At 43.8% G+C, this 21,996-nt stretch overlaps 1 protein-coding gene and 1 long non-coding RNA gene across 7 annotated transcripts in view; both read left to right on the plus strand.

Moving 5' to 3' along the window:
- The window catches only part of LOC113584247 (3',5'-cyclic-AMP phosphodiesterase 4D-like), a 126,352-nt gene that overhangs the window by 50,859 nt on the left and 53,497 nt on the right, over window positions 1-21,996 (plus strand). The gene's annotated exons all lie outside the window — the stretch shown is intronic.
- Window positions 2,265-11,275, plus strand: LOC145652406 (uncharacterized). Its single transcript, XR_014118694.1, has 3 exons — window positions 2,265-4,268; window positions 6,439-6,494; window positions 8,703-11,275. It is a non-coding gene; the product is annotated as an uncharacterized LOC145652406 (long non-coding RNA).

Genomic DNA, 21,996 nt, shown 5'->3' on the forward strand with positions numbered 1-21,996 from the left:
AAGATGGTTAGTGTCCTTATATATACATAAACATCAGGTGTAGTATGTTATGTAAGTATATTACATGAGGAACAAAATTTGCTCATGATCATATTCTGCTCTCTGTTGGCAGAATAAGGGAATTACAGCCTATAATATTAGTACTATATAGGAATGTAATGGTTAGTGACTCTAATTAAAGTAAGGTATTGCATTGGATCACCCAATATGGGTGAATTTGTGAGACTGCATTCCAGGCTTGTATGTTTTGCCCCAAATTTCCTGATTACCATGTTAATTTGAATAATCTTTGATTCAGACACTAGATGGAGACACAGACCTGGTTTGTCTGGGAGAATGATCGTGAGCTCGTTTCATCTTTTAAATCCAGATTGTTTCCTAAAGCTCCCCTGTGCTGTTTCAGTCTAAACATATAAAGTGTAAACCACTCTCTTTTTAAAACTCCTCTCCGTGTGTGATGTGCAGATCTCAAACTCCTCTGGTGACATGGCCCCGTTACAGACACTTTTGAAGGCTGATTATTACACAGTTCATCTGAAATAAGATCAAGGTTTTATATGATGGTGTAGAGTACGCAAAATAAAATCACACTAGGCTTCATTCACAAAGCTAACTTTGTTAAAAATTCATTGAAAATATGATAGCAAATGTTTTTCAGTTAGAACATGGCCAATATATGACTTTTCAGTTTGCTCTGCATAAGATAATAAATATGGAAAGTAGGCATACAGTATGCTTCAAAAGGTTATGGAGATGTGCAGTTGTGTGTTCTCAGCATGTTCGAGTTAAAATCCTCAAATACAAACGTATAGGATGTTTCCTTTTATTGTATTTCTCTGCATGTGTGTTCTGCTGTTGGGGGAAATGGTATTTCTGTGTTGTCACCACATTTTATGCAGTGTTTTGGACACACAGTGTACATATGCAAAGTGCACCATGTGAACACCATTCCAGTAGACGCATTTATTTCACTAGAATGTATCCCCTTCTGATGTAACGTGGGTGGTACTTATGCTGGGTAAAGCTTACATAAGATTTACTCTTAAGTCAGAAAACTGACTCCCCTCCCAAATCAAATCCCTGTTTTCCCACTCTCTTTGAAGCCTAGCCATGTGGCTAATGTTCTCTAGCAGGCAACAGCCTTAGCTCAGTGTACAGTGGCACGTGTGTGTTTGGGATGGTTCCTATAAGGCTGTATGTACAGTACATACATCAAAATGTCTGACAGGAGAGGAGAGGAGGAGAGAGGAGAGGAAGAGGAGGGGAGAGGAAGAGGAGGAGAGGAAGAGGAGAGGAGAGGAGAGAAGGCAGGTCGCTTGAACGGGTCTGACAGATGATTCCAGTCTTTCCTTGTAGAAGGATAACTCAGTCTGTTTCTAGAACCATGACTTTCTCCACCTTTTCTTATAGTTTTCTTCTTTTGCTAATGTTCATGAAGAACCTCAGACAGCTAAGATGCAGAGGCATGAGCTTGTGTTAGCCTAGAGGACATAGTGCAGAGTCAGTTTATTGAACATAGTAGTTTCCAGGGCTCTGAAAGAAAATGACTCTGGGTGTGGTAGGGATGTTAGGACTGTGGAAGCCAATGATAAAGAAGCGTTGGAGTTTGTGTTGCGAGGAGAAAGAGGAGTGTATGTGGGGTAGGGAAGGAGAACGTAAATTAAAGTCATGGTCTAATTTGTTACATCTATAATGGCAATTAATTTGGCAAGTCTGGTGTTTAATGAGCTTCGTTACAAGTTGCATCGAATCTGTTAATTACATGATGTTCACTACATAATGATGCGTAATGATTCCCTGTGTCTGATTCATGGTAGTATGGATACAAATATCAGTCAGTGGCTTTTAGTTCCTAATTGGACTGAAATAAATATTGTATATGGGACAAAACTTTTAAGCCTTCACTTGAAGCAAAAGAAAATACTGTTTAGGATATGCATATGTGCTAAGAGTGAGACAGTATCCTAATCATAATATTAGAACAAAATGGGTCTGCACTACCCAACAGATTTAGAATATCAGATTTATAACACCATGATTTAGAATAAAAGATTTAGAACACCATGATTTAGAATAAAAGATTTAGAACATCATGATTTAGAATAAAAGATTTAGTACATCATGATTTAGAATAAAATATTTAGGATATCATCATCTAGAATATCAGGTTTAGAACATCATGATTTAGAATACCATGATTTAGAAAGTCAGATTTAGAATGTCAATTTTAGAAAATCAGTTTTAGAATATCTTGATTTAACCTATGATTTAGAATAATAGATTTAAAATATCATGATTAGAATAACAGATTTAGAACATCGAATTTAGAATGTCAGATATAGAATATCATGATTTAGAATATCAGAGTTAGAATATCACAAATAGCTGTATGAGGTGTTTAATTTTACCCAAACAGTACCAGAGTTTTTTCAAACACACTTCATATAGGTAATCAGTCTTCAGCACCTGGTTAGGTAGATCATGGGTGACACCAGTCAGTGAAAGCAGTCATTTGCTATTTTTGTCCAAGCAAAGGTAGTTTTGTTTGCTTCTGGAAGAAGAGACGATAATAATCACTTCTGTAATCTAATGTAAATGTCTTCACTCTTCGGAGTTTAGTTTCTGTTAAGAACGAAATATGACTCAAACTTAGACAAATAAAACTAAACTAAAACCCACTGAGATTGTTTATCTTGCACTCATCTTTAGAAAGACAGCACATCAAACCACAGATTAGAGGGTTTTTATAGTGACAAAAACATTTCATAGTGGAAAATAACCAAGAGTTTTCATGACTGATTCCAGGGATATAACAGCAAATTCAAGACAAAGTGGATTAACATTAAACACAGAGCATTTAATCATGAAAATCTTTAAATGGTCTGAGATGTTCAGAGAAGTCAAGAACCTTGGAGCATGTGATCAAAGCGGTTTAGACTTCAGAACACTGTGGAAGGTCGGGAGGGTTTCCAGCAAGATGATCAAAATTACAGCCCTTTCCTCTATTAATAGTGACTGTGCTGAAATGTCCTCAGCTGTGCTTTAGCGCCATCTATCTGCAGGGCCTGAAACACATGCTATATTAATAAGTAAACGGATTACTACCACTGAACCTGCTGTTAAAGGCAGTGTTGTGAAGTATTACAGTTTAATAGAGTTATGATAACAGCACCTTCACTATCTCTGAGGATTGCTAAGGATTGCTTCATATATTGACAATAATCCCAGTGTTATTAACCAGTGTTTGAGTAATGTTGCAATGCCATTCTGCTGTGTATATAAGCTTATCTGTTATATTTGGTGGAACAAAAGATTGTAGACAGCTGCTCTCAGAAAAATAGGCTGGCTGTATATTCTGGTCATTTTTGGCCACTAAAATTTGTTTTGTTTGCCCTGGTTATTTGTAGTAGCTCAAAGAGCGCCAGACAGCGCAGATAGACGAGGAGCGGTGATGAAAGTTCCGCTGCCCGCCCGTCGGCACACAGCCTCTGATGTATTTACAAGCGCAAGTTTTCCCCGGCTGACGGGAGAGCTCACTTTATCCAATATCCAGCATAATATGCCCTCGCTGTTTGTTTTCTGTTGGTACAGCTGACAAGTGAATCCCTCTAGCCTACTCCAGTCCTCTTGTTTATAGCCCATCTCACTCCTCAAAGGACCCTCCCTCCTCCCTCTCTCTCTCTCTCACACACAAACACACACACACACACACTCGCGCGTACTGTGGTGCCGGAGCCGTGGGTAGAAAGCGCTGGAATGGACTGGTTCGGAATGATGCTGACAGGCAGAGAAAGCAGTGCTGAGTGTGTGACAGGCTGCAGATAAAGCAGCTCGGGACCGATCAGACTGATCTCTCTGTAGCTCGGGGACTCTGTCGTGTAGCGTGGGGTTTAGGGGCAGCTCCCGTCATTCCACCCACCACGGGCATCTCCATCGTGGTGCCACCCTCGGAGGAAGCAGCGCGGGAGGCGTGTGGGCTCCGCCATGGCTCAGCCGGGAGGGAGCCAGGACACGCTGGCTGTCCCTAGCAAGCAGCTCCGCCGCGGGGACCAAGTGGGTCTGAACGAGGACCTGGTGCGCATCCTGAGGGAGACCTTGCTCCAGCAGGAGTGGCCCCGACGCCCACGGGGCAGGAGGTCCCTGTCCTCGAAGTCTCCACGCCTGTCTCCCACCACCATGTCCCCGTGCAACTCTCCTCGCCTGCTGCGACGCATGCTCCTCAGCACCAGCGTCCACAAGCAGCGCCGCTTCACCGTGGCACACACGTGGTAAGGTCCAGACCCGCTGGGTCGCTCGCCGCCCTGGTTCTGCCCGGCTGCGCGCCTGGTCTGGACTACCCCGTACGTACTAGCGCATTACCGACCTCTCTGTTTATTTTAAGGACATTATCCTTTGTCAGCGTTAGAAACGTTTCACATTCCGCTCTGTAGATGGAAAACTGAGCTCTGGTCATTTGCTGTCTAAGTGCTTTACTGCGCCCTCTCATTTTCTCCATTTCGTCATCATAGTTACCACTGTTATTCATATTATGTTAGTTGTGTCCTGCGCAGTGTGTGTGCGCCATCTTTCCACGCGAGCGACTTCTAACTTGACTGATTTGTAATTTGGTGCAACTGCTCATTCTGTCGCTCTGCAACCTTCACTTGCTTGGTGGTCAACTTTCAGCGCTCCTTAGCTTGACTGGTGGGCTGCAGAGCCTCTGGTTCAGCTCTGCACACACTGAAACACACTCACACACTCACTCTCAGCCTTGTAACCTCCACGTTTTGCTGCCATGGTTTATCAATATCAGGCAGGGTATCTTAGCAATAATTTTGTCTTATATATTTTGTGCCGCCTGCAGCTCTTTATGTAAACAGTAGCTGTGAGAAGAACCTAAGAGAAGTGGGATTTGGGAGGAACCAACTTGACTACATCTTCCTTTTTAGACAAAATCCTTCTGTATGTTTGCTGCTTTTTTATGGTCCAAACGTATGTGGATAGGTTTTATTAGCATTAGAAGAAATGTAGGCTCAGGAAATGCGATGTCAGCAGTTCTACAGTTCGGTCCTTTTCTCATTTCTCACCGACAGTGCATGTTAAGACACTGGGATTTAATCGGTCTGATCTGGCACACTGACCCCGCTGAGTATCCCTGACAGAAAGGTGGCACAGTGGATAACACTGTAACCAAGGAATCCAACAGAACACCCATGGAAAAAAAAGACATCCATGTTGTAAATCATGTCGACATGTTAATGTGTCTCACCCTGACAAACTGCATTAGTGGTGCAATGGCGTGTGTTATGCATGCCCGCCTGCCCCTTTCAGACAACATATACTGAACGCAGACGAAGCCCAGAATGAGAACAGCTGTCGTAGTGCCAGCTCGCTGGAGATATGCAAACATGCCATACTTCGGCTGTAGGTGCAACCGCCTTATTTATGGCAGTGTGGCTCTGTCACCAACTGAAGCATCTGACCTGTTTAAATGTTCATGCCATATAAGCAAACGCCGTGACAAGCCCAATGACAGTTTTACTCAGTGATGATAACACAGGCCACTGTATGTCGTTTATGGGGAAGCCATCTGTTTCTCTCAGCTCTTTAAATTGTGAATTGTTAAATTAGTCAGCCATCTGTGACATTATGGGATATTTTAATAATTCCAATGTCTGGAGGTCCTGTATTATTTGTCCTCAGGTCCATATCATCCTTTTCAGAATCATCTGATGTCTTTTTTTCTCCCAAACTAATTGACGTTTGCCTTTGTCTGCGTGCCATGCAGTTCACCAGCTGCTGACCTCTCAGCTTTAGCATTCCACCCGGGCAGGCTGGGCGTAGCAGACCTGCTTGTTACAGCTGCTGTCTGACGAGGAGCAGGTCCTGGATGTAAACAGGCATCTTGTGGCTGGAGATTCACTCTCAGCGATGAAGAGTGGAGAGCGGAGTGTGGAGCGTCATGTTGGTCTTGTGTGTACTGAGCAGGTTGCCGTTTGATGTAGAGATGATTGCTCTGCAGTGCGAGCGTCATCACTGGCATGCTCCAGAAGAGAGGTGCGCCCAGGCAGTGATTTTAAAAGGGATTGGAGCTATGGTTTGCACAACGTAAAAAGAAAAAAAAAATCCCATTCTTTCATTACAGTACATTTGTTCATGCCTCATGCTGTCGAGTGGAAGATCACAGAATCAGTTGTGTTTTTCTCTGAATTGCTGAAGCCCTTTGAAACATAATGCCTCTTTTTCCGAACCTGCGCAAGATCATCTTTGATGTACATTTCTGAAGATGATCCCATGTGGAAGAGGCCTTTGAGGGTCTAGCTCTCCTGGTTAACCGGGAAAGGAAAAATGGGAATATGTGAATCACGAGTCTCATTTTTGCTCATCTTTGCTTTCTGAAGTGCATATTGCATTTTTAAAAACAAATCCACCTTGTTTGTCTTCCCATCTGCACCCCAGGGCCTTGTTTCACTGACCTCCAGACCTTTTTCACTGAGATTGTCCTCATCTGACAGGTAATGTCACTGATAATCACAGGTCTCAGGCACTTAGGTGCAAACTACTGTCTAATACTGCTTGTTGCTGTTACTAATGCAATAGTAGATGACTTAGAAGTTAGTAGCAGTTGTGGATAAGTTGATCGTCCCAGGCAAGTAAACAGAGCAGTAATGGGAAATGGACCGTGCTGTCAGCTGGTGGGAGAAACTCACTGCCACTGTGTGACTACCACCCGCTGATCAGGTCTCTCCTGATCTGTTATAAAATCCTACATCACTGACTATGGAACTTCTGCGCTGTACAGCCAGGGTCTGTTCAAACAATCCTCACCAGCAAATTCAGAAAAGCTAGGAGGACAGTTATGTGTGTGTGTGTGTGTGTGAGAGTATGTGTTTGTGTGTGTGTGTGTGTGTGTTTGTGTGTGTGTGTGTGTGTGTGTGTGTGTGTGTGTGTGTGAGTGTGTGTGTGTGTGTGTGTGTGTGTGTGTGTGTGTGTGTGTGTGTGTGTGTGTGTGTGTGTGTGTGTGTGTGCACGCGTGCGCGTGTATTGCTACAGCATATTTTGCACATCAAACCTTAGAGAAAATCGCCTGTGCTGGCTAAGACGTTGTTTGGCTCAGCCTGGGTGACTCAGGGGCAGCTTGAGACAGACGCGACACATGGCACGCAGGCATGGCACCTGGCATCTGGTGCTTGCCGTGTTCTGCTGCCCGGCGAGGGATATTGCACTTCAAAACAACACATTAATCAACTCCTTCCATGAATAAGCAATCATGCGGACCACCTTGATCACCTCTGGCCCGTGCTGTCGAGTCAGGAGTTGTCACGTGGGTACTCTGCAGCTCTTTGAAGCGTTTGGGTTTTAGGGGACATGGTATAGGCCCGCGAGAGTTGTTGGCAGAGGCTTTGTTGTTGGTTCTTCAGTATTGTCGCTGGTGTGGGAGGTGACACTCCCTTTGGCTTCAGAGTTTTAATAACAGTCTGTCCAAGTGCCTCTGTTCTCTGGCTCTCTGAAATTGCCAGTAAATCATGCAGAGCGGGTCTCTCTGGAGTGGCTGATGTTTTTCTCTCTTCAGATTGTTCATTGGGCCTGGGTGACTGGACACAAGCACTGGGATGTTATACTGTGAAAACAAATATTTTAGGATTTGAAATTAAGTTTACAAAAGGCATCAGCCTGATTCCCTGAGTAGCACCTTAAATAGTAAATAAATTAGCCTTCATCATCTTATCAAAAACAGACTAGTAATAAAACCTGGGGGATGAATGCAGCGGTGCATTCGCAGCTGCCGTGGAAACGTGCTGTGAGAGAGGTGTGAACACAACGTGCCGTGAGGGGCGTCGGATCTGTTTCAGATGACCAGGAGGGAGTGTGAAAGGGGCTATTTTGTGGAATCACTGTCCACACAGGTTCATTTCAATATGAAAGTGGCCAGCTGCAGCCAGCTCAATATTCTGTCTCCCATCCACAGCCTGAGCGGGGACGTCCCTTCAGTGAGTGCCAGGCCGTTCATCCTCTCTCACGTGCCCTCTCAATAGCCTCATTACCATTCTGGGTGTTCGATCTGCAGCCAAGCTCCCACCAGGGATAACGCTGTTTTCTTATTGCTTTGGCTTTAATGTGCATTTTGAGATATGTCCCTTATCACTCCTGCCACCCCCTAACAAACAAACAAACAACAACAACAGCAAACAATTCACAGATGACATCTTGGTGACATTTATTTCCTAGGCAACTAAGCTTTCCGGGAAGCCCTTGTAGTTGCATTTGTACTAGCTGGGCCTCAGCCTGCTCGAGGGACGACTGTAAACGCGCCAGGGAACCGGTCAGAGCTGCGCGACTGAGGGGGCATCACTGGAACAGCGTGACTGGGAATGACCTTGGGTCATTAGAGGGAGTCTTGTTTACTGCAGACTAAATGCACTTCTTGAGTGCTGTCCCTTAGCTCCCCAGTACACAAAGTGAGGTTTACTACCATTATTTTGTATTAATTAATCAATTCATACATTTTTTTCGCCTTGTCATTTGTCTGAAATTAACAATGCTTATTACATTTGGTTATTTGATGGCAACTTAAAAGCTTACATTATTTGTTCATTTTGATGTCTTTCTTGTTTATCCAGTGAATGCGGTGCTTTCTACATGTGTATGTTCTAGTTAGCTGAATCAGGGAGAATTCACCGGTTCTGGGGACAGATTCACATGAGCCCAGCTTTTCATTTCAGTGACATCGATGTGTGCCTCCCCTCACGTCAAGACTGCCATGTTGGCACTGCAAAGTTTGCCTGTGTGTCCCTTTCAACATCCCTGCTGGCTGAGCTGCATGGGCCACGTGAACCAACACACAGCCAGGTGCCGCCAACTGGTACCATCCCTGCTGGCTGAGCTGCATGGGCCACGTGAACCAACACACAGCCAGGTGCCGCCAACTGGTACCATCCCTGCTGGCTGAGCTGCATGGGCCACGTGAACCAACACACAGCCAGGTGCCGCCAACTGGTACCATCCCTGCTGGCTGAGCTGCATGGGCCACGTGAACCAACACACAGCCAGGTGCCGCCAACTGGTGCCATCCCTGCTGGCTGAGCTGCATGGGCCACGTGAACCAACACACAGCCAGGTGCCGCCAACTGGTACCATCCCTGCTGGCTGAGCTGCATGGGCCACGTGAACCAACACACAGCCAGGTGCCGCCAACTGGTACCATCCCTGCTGGCTGAGCTGCATGGGCCACGTGAACCAACACACAGCCAGGTGCCGCCAACTGGTACCATCCCTGCTGGCTGAGCTGCATGGGCCACGTGAACCAACACACAGCCAGGTGCCGCCAACTGGTACCATCCCTGCTGGCTGAGCTGCATGGGCCACGTGAACCAACACACAGCCAGGTGCCGCCAACTGGTACCATCCCTGCTGGCTGAGCTGTATGGGCCACGTGAACCAACACACAGCCAGGTGCCGCCAACTGGTGCCATCCACTACTGCCACTGCATTGCAGCCAACCACATATTTTAAAACTAGTCTCCAAAACTTGACAGCTAGTCCCAGAATGTGTTTCTGCTTAGGTTAACCTCAGCAGAATTCACCCATGAGAAGAGATGCACTTCGATTACAGATTAGCAGGCGTCATGCTCTCAGTCACGTTCCCAGAGCTCACGGGAGAATTGATAGCTGCTTTTAATGGAGAAGAAAGGGCAAGCATGCCATTTTACTGCCATGTCATTAAAGGTTTCAGCCTTTCAGCAAAGTGTCAAAAGTGGCCCGGATGGATAATATACACAGGGGCTGTGCCCTTTACTGCTGAAGTGCACACACAATGTAAGTGTGTATGCGTTTTGTGTAAATATTTGACGAACCTGACTTAATTTATGCCAAGCCAAACATTGCTATGGAAAGCAATACCCTGAACACATGACAAACCACCTTGATGGAGAAGTCATAGCTGTAATAGTGCAAGGCTATGTTCAGTGAGTGTGTTTAACTCAGCTTGAGTTCATTTGTACCTTACGGCCATATTTGTTTGATTTTTGTATCTTCCCTTTGCTTGGATACATAGATCGTGTCTCACAAACACACACGCACACACGCGCGCGCGCACACACAAACAAACCACATAAGAGGTGACATAACTGTGTCAAATACAACTCACTGACACTAGTGTGAATATCTGCCTTTTTTCATTTTTCTTATGAAGTGATGGTTTCTAGCTGTGTCCACTAGAGGGCCTCAGTCAGCAGAAGTAGCTGTTTAGTGCCACTCATGCTAGTTCTGTTAACATTCTCACTGTGACTTGTGTTCACCGTGAGTTAATGATTTTTATGACTTTTATGATTATTGGTTGTCGCATTGTTATGAAACCAACTTGGTTAGAATTTAAAATTGACCCTCCAGGTCAACTAAGACATATTAATAAATACACATATTGCAGTGCCATATCTTTCTTGATAAATGCTTTACAACACCAAGGTCAATACTGAAAAAAGTGTATGAAACCCTAACAGTTTATTTATATTTAATAACTAGGTCTAGTGTATCATTTGTTAGCAGTAACATCAAACTCTGGATCAGTTTGCACAGCAGTTAAGAGGAATTGGGTCATTTTCTTCAGTTTAAGCCACCGTTTTGCAGTTCACATAGACATGTGTTTGTATGATTGTAACACTTCATGATCCGACCTCTTTTTTGGGGTATTAGACCGATTCCACAGGTACTGTTTGACTTGTTTAAGGATTTTACAAAGGACTCCTGCACTGATGTTTACAGGACTGGAACTACCCTGAGAAGGGTAACAGCGGTGACAGAAACCATGAACTCCTTAAAGAGAGGACGCTGTGATGGAGTCGCTGCCGTACCAGTGAGCTCGCTCTTAGGACTGATGGCCAGAGCATGTTATGCCAGACCCAGATTCGAGTGTGATCACTACCTGATTGTGAACTGGTGGAGGCCCAAGTCCTTTGAAATCTATTTAGAAATCTTTCCAGCCTTGTCTGAATGCATAGTGAGCTGTTTACTGTACATACATGGGTTTTTAGATTATCAGTGCACATCCCTGATACAAAAGCCCTCTCGTTTGTTTAGTAGCCTAAATATTCTGCCTGCTGTAATATCTTATATTGGTGCAGTATTATTCGTGTACTCAAATGATGCAGCAATGGTTATTGATGCAAATAAAACTTTACTTACAATTTTAGCTATGTTGAAGGTCTTTATGGAGATTTCAGTTATTTAAAATTTCCTTTCGGTTAAAATGATACGTACCTCAAAATCTGCCTACATATGCCGTGGGGAGGAAAGCAGCTTTCTGTGTCTGGAGATAATGAGACACACCCTTTATTTTAGATCTTATCACACCTTTTACCTCAGTGACCTCTGATGCTTGTTCAATAACGATTGCAGTGCCAAATGTTTGCTACATGAGAATGCCTTCATTTGCTATTATGACTTAGATGAAGGTCAAACTTTAGGAGCCAGTAATCCACATAATTCAAAAGGATTTTCTCTGAGTCAGCCTGAGTCAGCCTGAGTTTCCTCTGAACCCGTCTGCGTTGTCGCGAAGCTCAGTGTCAAGCGTCAGAAGGGCTTTTATTTTGCAGAATTATTGTGTCACGCGTCAGAAGAGCTTTTACTTTGGGGCATTTTTGTGGGGCACAAAAGACAAAGAGTGTCCATCTGCTTTATTGCATCTGTGCTGTACACTCTGATCATCAGGACATGAACTTGTATGGGCATCAGCGGTGAAGCCGTGCGTGGGTTTGCCTTCGGGAACCCAGACTTGGTGGAGAAGCCGTGATTACTGACGTGAATAAATACATCTGAATAAAATGGTGATCATACAGGATATAGGATTCACATCTCATTAGTTTAGTCTTTGCATCTTCAAAAAAATGTAGCTGTTGACAGTAGTAGCTGATTTGAGTTGACTGGAAGGCGTGGTCAATGTGCTTGACGTGATCATAGTGGTGTGTCACAGATGAGTGACATTCTGTGTTCGTTTATAGGGAGTTTTCCATGTGGATGAGTGTTTGCCTTCGCATGCATACGCAGCAGTGAGTAAGCATTTTAATTTTGTTTGTTGCCAGGATACATACACAATGACGCATTTACATTTGTCACGTATTGCAAAGAATGTTCAGCCATAAGGATGAACCCTCAAGACAAGCCGATACTTGCTAGCGTGAGACGTAGCATGTCCTCCTTGGGTTCAGAAACACCGTACAGGCCTGTCACGTGTGCCTTTGGATGAGAAGTGTAGTCACTGCAGTCACAAAATTATTTAAGCCGAGCCACTGAACATCGTTTGAATCTTAAAACCAACCTGTGTGAAAATGCCCCCTGAGCACATACGCCCAGATGAGACCTGACTTAGAAGGATTCAGTTTCATTAGACATGTTCTGAGCAGACTTTTCATTAAGAGGGTTATGGTTGACATGATGTGTACTGTAACTTTGATCACAACTCTAACTAGCACTGGGGTAAACCCGTCTCGCCTCAATCGGCCCTATAAACTTATAATGGGGTTTTCGTTCCCTGCACGTTGACGTAAGCAGGGGCCAGTACACACACCAGGCACCATCTGGCCAACTGAAAAAGCACGACAGATGTTACAGTTTGAAACACTAAAAATATGCTTTGGTTTAATGGCACATTGTTAACCCCTAACCCTTTACCAGACCCTTTTACATTCTCAACAGATACGCATATTCTGTTTGCTTTTCTTTCTCTCTCTAGCTATGTAAATATCTTATTTAATACCATATTTTGCATTATTATTAGTTTATTATTTGTTTATTATTATGCATTATTATTAGTTTATCCATATTATGTGCATAGGGCATATTATTGTAACTTTCTGAAGTATTGCATTTTTATACTCCCGTTTTAGCCTTGGGGCGGTCACAGACGGGGCGGCGTTGGTGTGAGAAAATGGGCTTGAGAAGGCTGAGGTTATCTGATGGGTGTTTTTATAGCCTGCCATAGCAGCACAGCGTAGTGTAGGTCGGGTTGCCTGTGGAAGGCGTGTTTTGCTGTGTTCGCCACTTTGCTCCCTAATGGTTCAGCCCTTCACTGACCTTGCGTTTCACTCTGCACAGATTACTGCAAGATCACTGCCAAAATCCGATTTTCCTAATTGGGCCTGGCAGAGCATGAAAGGGCTATTAAACTGCACCATTCCATGTCTTGGAAGTCGTTTGTATCGGTTGCCACAACTCCTTTTCGGTTTGTGCAGGGTGAGGGGTGTGTGTGGCACTGGGTGAGGGGTTTGGGAATTGAGGAGCAGGCAGAGGGGGACAGAGAAAAGGGTTGTCAGTGCTGACGCGGGCCCAGCTCAGAGATGATGTCAGCAGTGTACGCATGCACGCTCAGGGTTTCGCTTCCACTTACAGATCACCATGTTTAATCCTCGCCTTCCCACTAATGACGCCATGAACCGCTGTGATATTTGCTGCTTTCTAAAATTGCACAGGCTTCACAGGCAGACTTACGGTGCTCTGTAGTTCTTAAATCCTTGCACACCTTAATAGGTGTCTAGACTTTTTAAAGCTGTTTCATTTATTTTTTTCCCCTGTCAATACTAAATATACGTTTTGGAATTTTTTTTATATGCAATACTTTGATGGAGTGTCTGCTGTGGAAACTGTTGAATATCTGATCTGGATTGACTTCTTACAGATTCTATGCCTAAGGCTGAATTTAAATGAAAGCTGGACTGGGGTTTTCAGTATTGGGGCATCAGGGATTCCTCAGAGGGTTTATAGTGTTTATTAGATAAGAGATGAGAGACGATAGCAAAGCAGGATTGGAAGGAAATCCTTAATGAGCCATCACTAAGCTTTGTAGCACATGCGCGCGCGCGCACACACACGCACGCACGCACGCACACACACACACACACACACACACACACACACACACACACACACACACACACACAGAGTGTCATAGACCACGTATCTCCTTGTCAGCTGCGACTCTTCCACAGTGTACACTAATGTACTAATATACTGTGGCGTCTTCCTGTAAACACACACACCCACACACACAGAGACCTACCTACATCAGCTGTCATGCGCTGGTTTGTCTATCTCTCAGGCAGAACAGGACTGCTCCTGTCAGGCAGTTTTCCCTTCAGCACATGGGTTAGACAAGCGCATTCCTTGTGTGTCGGCCAGAATACAGGCAGATCAAAAATAACCTTCAGGAAGTCTTTCATGTTTTAAACTTGAGAAGTCCTCTTTGAACAGAGTTTTCTGATGGGTATTTTTTTGTATCTATAAACAATTTCCAATTGGCTGAAAACATTTTCCAATCCAGGCTCCCCAATAAAAGTCTAACATGGTCAAACGTGAAATGTGAAATTCCCAGTAACTTGTGACTAAGTTACCAGAACTGGTCAGACAGCAAACGGCCCTTCAGTCAGCAGCAGGAGATCCCAGAGTGAAACACATGTTTAGTGTTCAGAGCCCTTCCGTGAGGATCTTGTCTGGTCAGTGGAGGCTGTTATCTGAAGACTAGTTAAATCCGCGATCATTACCACGGCGTGGTAGGGTTTGAACACTAAGCTGTGTTGCAGCCCAGTAAACCCACTCATATAAAGACCGTTATCTTTGACTATACGTCCACTACGTCGCACAGAAGAGGGTGTGCTGCCTTTGTGTGATTTTGCTTCTTTTAACATTTCCACTTGTCAGCATCTCAAAACGCCACACACCACCCCCACCACCCCTCGTTTGCTCTTTAGCAGTGACGAGTTTGGATTTTTGGCAAAGCAGCTTTGCGGCAGTGCAAATAAAAATGGTTGAAATGTAATTTGAAGGTTTAATAAAAAGGTTGAAATTTAATTGTAATCACTCTATTGGATTTTGCCTAAGTCTTTTCTACCACAGAAACAGATGCAAAATGGCTTTACATAAGCAGCCCATAGAGAGGATGTGTGCTAACACTTCAAGTTTAACAGGGTTCATAAAGGTTGTTGGTCTCACATGGCTGTAATGCTGAAATCAGGTTTTGAGGTGAACAGAACAACAATAGTGGAACTGGAGTGTGTGCATGAGACCTGAACCAACGACTTTTCTGTTAAGAGTCTTGGGTGTAATATCATCCAGACTGCTCATGTCAGTGCATTTCATGTTATGGTTCCCAGCCTCATGTATTTAAGATTTTACTAATCAGAAAGTCTCATTCCACAAGTTTGGTGTTTCGCTACTTATAATATTTGCATAACTCAAAGGTTTGTTATGGTCTCTGTACCCTCTACGCATGTGAAATAACAGCGCGGAGCACTCTGAAGTTGAAGGGTTTTATCACAGTGTTATTATGCTTTGTAATTTGCCTGTTTTTGTAGCGTCTCTTTACTCAGTGGAAACTGGCTGATTAGCAGGACTTCCAAGGGTCTGAAGTTCAGTTCCTGCACAGTAGTTTCCCAGGAAAGGCATGCCAGACTAACCTGAAACACTGGCTCTTTTTCAGATCAGTACCACATTCTGAGACAACGGAAGAAATCTTTCTGAAACAGTGTAGCTCACAGGAGAATGCAGGCTCTTCTTAGAAAGCTGTGAAATATCACAAGCAAGTGTGGATCTCTACAGTCCTTTCAACAGGGATTTTTTCTGTATAGTACAAACATTGCACAACGATAGTTTATCTAGAACATGTTAAGTTGAAATCCAAACAACATTTCCCTCTTCTGGTTGGAATTACAGAACACCCCTGTTCACATCACATCAAAGCCAGCAAACACGTGGGATTTGATTAGCGAAAGTTGCACCCAGGAACAGGTTTGAACCTTCTAATGTTCACACGTGCCTCTAAGTGTACTGAAGCAGCTTTCGGAAGTCCACCAAGAACACGTGGTAAGAAGTATTTCACGCCAGTGCACCTCTGCAGTCAGAGGTTTGTTTACTGGAAGCACAGTATACTGCCCCGTCACACCACGCTCTTACTTCTTCACCCATTGTGCGTGACATAGGGGGCGCATCTTTTCTGCAGTTACTGAAACGTCCGTCTTCAGTGTGAGCAAACAAGGGTTGGCTGCAGCTTGGGAGCACAGATATTGAGCATGCAGGCGAAAATACGATAAATCGGACATAACAGAATTCCAAACTTTAAATCTTCAAGGACAGCATTGTTGTAGTTGGACTATTTAAGTTTAAAAAATTAACTGTTTGTGAGAGGGTAAAAGCTACTGCTTTCTGGAAAGAGCAACTCATGTATCCACTGTCTTTCTAGTGTCGTAGGACCCTAGCTCAATCTAGCGCCATATTTAGTTTAGAAGAAACTAACAGAATCAGTTATTGCTGACCGTTCTGCAGACTGGCGCATCAGTGGTTGTACGTGCAAGTTTTGGATGCGGAACCATAATGGTGATGGTGGCACATAATGAATAGTCCTGTCTGAGGGTGGGCGGTAACGTTACAACTGCTCATTAAAGGATGCTGCGTGAACATTTGTTGTGTGTATGTGTGTGTATGTGTTGTACGATGCTCCCTGCAGTGACTCACCTCTGTGTGAGGAGGAGACTGAGAGGTTTAAACACACTTCTTCCTCACTAATGCAGAATTATTGTGATCCGTTTTAGAGCCGTTCAGCTGAGGGGCCTTTCCCACTGAGAACTGCATTCCTGCCAGTGTGGCTGTTACTACAAGACCGTCATCCTGTTTGCATGACTCACGGTTCTCTTCTTTTCTCTCTTTTAGGTAAGTTCTTCTGATGTTGGAGGACTGCAGTCTTTACCATTAATCTGGTAAAGTTTCGCTTCATGTTTTACTGTGGGATAAGTTCTTCCTTCTGCGCAGTAGTATTACGGTATGGTGATCTGCCCTTCTATTCTGGTCAAAATGATTGCTCCTATCAAAACAGGGCGTGGAGATTTGCTCTGTATGAGCCGTCTGGGTTTACCCAAAGCTCACTGTTGCAGTTCACAGTCCTTAATGAGCTTTTACATTTTTCCACCACATATCTTAGACACACAAGCAGAGAAAAGAGCCTCAGAGAGCCGTGTCCGCTCTCTTGGGCGGATACTGGTCTCAGGGTCATGCTTTCAGAGAGCTGCAGAGGCCAGCAGGCATTTTCCACACGCTCCCAATTTTATGCAGCGTCACAGTGCTTAGTTTAGGTTTTAAGTTTCAGTGAACTTGCTGTTTTTTTTGCTCATTTAAATGGGATTTGAGCTCTTGTATAACCAGAGGGGCCATCGCCTCTTGGTGGAAGGCAGTTTTAAATGTAGCAGTTGAGAGGCATGGACTTTGTACAAAATAAATAGCACCAAGCAGATAACTTGTGTATTATTTATTTCTCTGTTATTTAAATGAATCGTCTTTCAGTGCTCACACGCAGCTCTGCTCTTCTTCTGAAGCTCTAACACTCTGCTGTTCTTCTGTTCTTCTGTAACGCTTTCTACATCATGCACATGTATAATTTAAAGTTTCTAACCGAAAGTCTTCTCGTTATCCTTTGAAGCAGGACACGTACATTGTAAGCACTCATCTTGGGTGCGTTGGGTCTATTTCGAGCTTCATTAATATTCTGATAATGGGATGTTGTATGGATGAGTCATTTCATGTAACTGGGGGTACCATGGCCTAATTTTGGAGAGAGGTCTGTTAATATTAATGAACATCTACATCAAGAAAGATGCCTCCGTTTCCCTGTCCTAAACCTCATCACTCTTGCTGTGTCATCTGGGCGTTCTGGAACTGTAGCTCAGTCTTGTCAGTATAGCGCCTGCTGGAAATCTCAGTGTTTATGGGGAGATGGAGCAGTTTTAACAGCATGTAGGAACTTCCAACGTCTGCGTTTTGAAATGGCCCGTTTCCATGGAGCAGACGCAACCACAGCAAGAAATGTAGCGGTTGCTCCTCCCACCCTTAAGTGGTAAGCACGGTCATAAATAAATGTGTGGAAAACAGCTTTCAGAGAGCTGCTTTTTCCCTACCATGTGCATTTTTGAAGATAACTGAGTGCTCTGGCCACTCATTCTTTGCCCACCGAAGCTGAACTCTGTTTCTTTGGCTCCCATTTGTCCCACGATTACGATTCTCTCACTGCTACACACACTCACAGGAGATATTAGTTCTTCTTCTACACCACAGCTGTTCAGACACATTTCTCCTTAGGTCCCCTTTCCCTAAAACACACGTCAATATACAAACTACAGCAATGTATGGATACAGAAAATCAAGTCAAATCATCGTGTTTATCCAGAACTTTTACTGTCTATTAACTGGCTGACAAAATGAGAAAAAGCAGCAATAACAGACACACACACACACACCTACACACACACACACACACACACACCTACACACACACACACCTACACACGTACACACACACACATACACACACCTACACACACACACACACACACACACACACACACACACACACCTACACACACACACACACACACACACACACCTACAGACACCCACACACACACATACACCTACACACGTACACACACACATACACACATGTACACATATGCACACGTATACACACACACACATACACATACACACACACACAGGTACACACATACACACACGTACACGTACACTTACACACACGTACACACACATACATGTACACACATATACACACACATACATGTACACGCATACACGTACACACGCATACACATACACGTACACACACACACACACACACACACACACACAATTTTCCTTATAATAGTGTGTGATTTACTTTTTTGATTTAACGTTACAGTGTGAAGGACGTACCAGCTTTTGTAAAGAGTCTATTGAGCTTAGGTTTTATGTTAAACAGCTAGTCTTATGTTGTTCACCACCTCCAGTTTTGATCTGCACTTAGGCTTCAGGACAGCCAGTACAGATAACCCAGCTTCTCATAGACATGATGAGCCAAATGGCAGAAGGCCACGCCTTGCTTGTTTTGTCAAGACTAGATAGTCTTGCTGAATTTTCAACTAGAACTCAGCCACTGGTTACCCACTGAACCGCACATCTGTGGTTCTGTCTGGCTTCGACAGAAAAGGTTGAATGATCCAGTCATCTTAATTTGTGCTTTTGACTGGAGCATGTTTGTCCAGACTGGCTTTGAGGCTGCGCAAATGATTCCTCATGAGCCCAACACTTGAAAGTTACAGTCTTGTCTGTCGCTAATCAGTAGAACTGGAGTCTTTCCAGGCTCAGTCTGTATTTCCCATAGCTGAATTTTTCTCTTAAATGCTGTAACTTTGTTGTTTAGGTCAAAATGGTTTGCTCCATTCTTTGCAATGAAATGTTTAAAGTGTTCAACCTGTCAGAAATGTCAGCAAGGTATTCCAGAAGTTCCGAGTTTACACAGCACCGGTGCGGTTGTGTTCTTGGCCTCCAGCAGAAACTCCTCACCTCATTCCAGAGTTCACGGCAGCACTTTCGCTCACAACAGCCATCTAACCTCCCAAGTCAGCACAAATGACAGCAAAAAGGTGGGATTTCCTTGGCTGCAGTGAGAGCCTTGCGGTGGTTTCACAAACATGAGGCACTCTTTCCAGTATCTTAGCTCACTGGTACAGATAACCAAGCATGACTCCCACATCAGATTAATGTTTGCAAAGATGAATCATTGACAATGTTAAACAAATTGCCTCATGCTATGTAACTGATTTGCAGAATAAAAAAATCCATTCACACAAGAACAATCCATGTAACTCATGTTGTAACTCATCAAATTGCCATTATTTGGCACATCTGTAGCTTCATCCAGATGGATTGTAAATTCAGATGCATGTAGACGGATCGTAAGCTGTTCGTGGACATTTTCTGGCGTATCTGCTATTCGCCGAGCCACCGTAATGTCAGAAAGCGCCACAGTTTTCAACTCTTCAGCAGCGCCAACGCCAAGCCTTGCGCCACGTCCCGCTAGCTACGGGGAGAACGAGGCTCTGTCCTGTCCATAACGGCACGCTGTCTCATATGGCGTCTTATAGGACATTCAAAGGAGCTTGAGACAATTTTAATAAAACTTTTTTGTGTGTTCAGTTTCAGTGCAAAAAAGTCTTCACATTTTTTTCCGAGAGGTGACCATGTTTCGTGTCTAAATGTCGTTTGTTTTGTTGGATTTATGCTTTTGTTAACAGTAGTTTCACAGATGACATGCTGTGACCTTACCTAACCACATACTTTCATGGCAGTAAACCCACATTTTAAATCATCTTTTTTCTGTCATATTTTCACTTTTTATATACATATTGACTTGGTTTTTCTAATGTTGATTTTGTGGAAATAAAGTGGTTTGTTTTGGGAAATTTGACCTATGGCCAGTTGATAACACGACATTTTCTTTGACTAAAAATTCAACCATTATTACTAAATTAGAATATGAAAAATAACAGATTGTGAAAATATAAACAGTTTTCTGACAGAGTGGTTGAAATATTAATTTTTTTTTGCAGTTTTCTGTCTCAGTTCACATCAGCGACCCCTGAAATTCCAAATGGTGGAGTCTGATCCGGTTGGATACCTCTGCTCTTCACCTCCTGTCTCTGACCACCAGCAGGTTGCCAGTTTTGGTGTTTATCACAGCACTAGCATCTGAGGGTTTCTGTGCACTCTGTCTTTTTATCCGGCATTGTGTGTTGCAAAAATGGCAGACGAAGATGTAAACGACGCCATGCTTGTTTGTTGGAATTTAATAATGGGATACCTACTAAAAACTGTGTGGCTATGAGAATGACTAAATAAGCAACCTCAGATGCACTTAACATTTTGTGTTTTAGATATTTGTGTTTCTTTCTGACACTTATTTATCTAATCTAACCGGTTTGTGAAACTTCATCCTCTGCTGGAAGAGCCGGTCCTGCACTGCTTAGCTTATAACAGCATCTTTCTTTTTGTTGTCATAATGTCTTGTTGGAAAGTTGAAGCTTTTAAACCTCCATCTTCCGCTGGCTCGCTTCGCCCCTGCTAGACGGAAACGAAAATGTGAAAACCCACTGCAGGCGCGAAGCGACATTTGCGGAAAAAACATTAACAAGCTGACAAAGTAACTGATGGATTTTTAACTACTCGATGTTGCAGTAGATTAGCGGTTGGGCATTTCAGTCAGCTCGGTCATCTTTGACAGTCAGAACGTAGCCTGCAGGTAGGACACGGAATGGCTTCTCTTGAAACAGAGAACTGGCAGGCTGCACTTGTCTCCAGAGATGTGCTCTTAAATGTGATCTTAAATGATCTCCACCCTGAGGGGGCCTTAAGAAACATCTCTATATTCTAAAGCAATAAAGCCTCCTTTAGCGTAAATAAACATGGATGCCTACAAAGTCTCATTTAAAGCCGCCAAACAGAGGTTGAACCTCTGTAGCAACTGATACCTTGTAGCTCTGGAGTTGTTTGAATGTGTCTCCATTGTACCAAATACCAAACCCTGAATCTATAGGTATTAGATTCAGAAATACTGCAGAAGTATTTCCTATTCTAGGAAATAAAATATCAATTTCCTAAAATCATCTTTTTCTATAACCTCTGGGGCTTGTATTTAACCTTAGAAAGTACTCAGGTGGTGTCTTTGATTCCTGGTGGGTTCATTAGATCTAATAGAAGTGTTCTGGGAGTTCAGGGAATGCACTGGGATATTTTAACTATGCTTCACAGCTCAAACCACGACACTCTCAGCTCTGGTGTGGTCGGGCTGCCTGCCAGTGTGGAAACATCCACTGTGCATAATAATGAGTCATCGAGAAGCTGCCGGCCTGGGCAAATGTCACCCACTCTGCTGGTGTGCGAAACCCGCACCTCTGATGTCACGAGGTGAAGCCCGGGCCCCTGTGTGCCTCGTCCACGTTCCCCGCACATTAAACATGCATGTCGTGACCTGCGGTAGCGTGCAGGAAGAGTGTGCTTTGTTGTATTGGGGATGGTGTTACCTTCTGGCAACAGACACGCAATATAGGTCGTGCACCGGGAACGAGAGATCAGATTGCTCCTGTAGTGGTGTCTGGGAGAGGATCGTGTTGGTTAGGAATTTCTCTTTGCACTAGTTCGGTAGTGCATATG

The sequence above is a fragment of the Electrophorus electricus genome, chromosome 19 (assembly GCF_041902795.1).
Source record: "Electrophorus electricus isolate QZ-2024a chromosome 19, ASM4190279v1, whole genome shotgun sequence".
NCBI classification, from domain to species: domain Eukaryota; kingdom Metazoa; phylum Chordata; class Actinopteri; order Gymnotiformes; family Gymnotidae; genus Electrophorus; species Electrophorus electricus.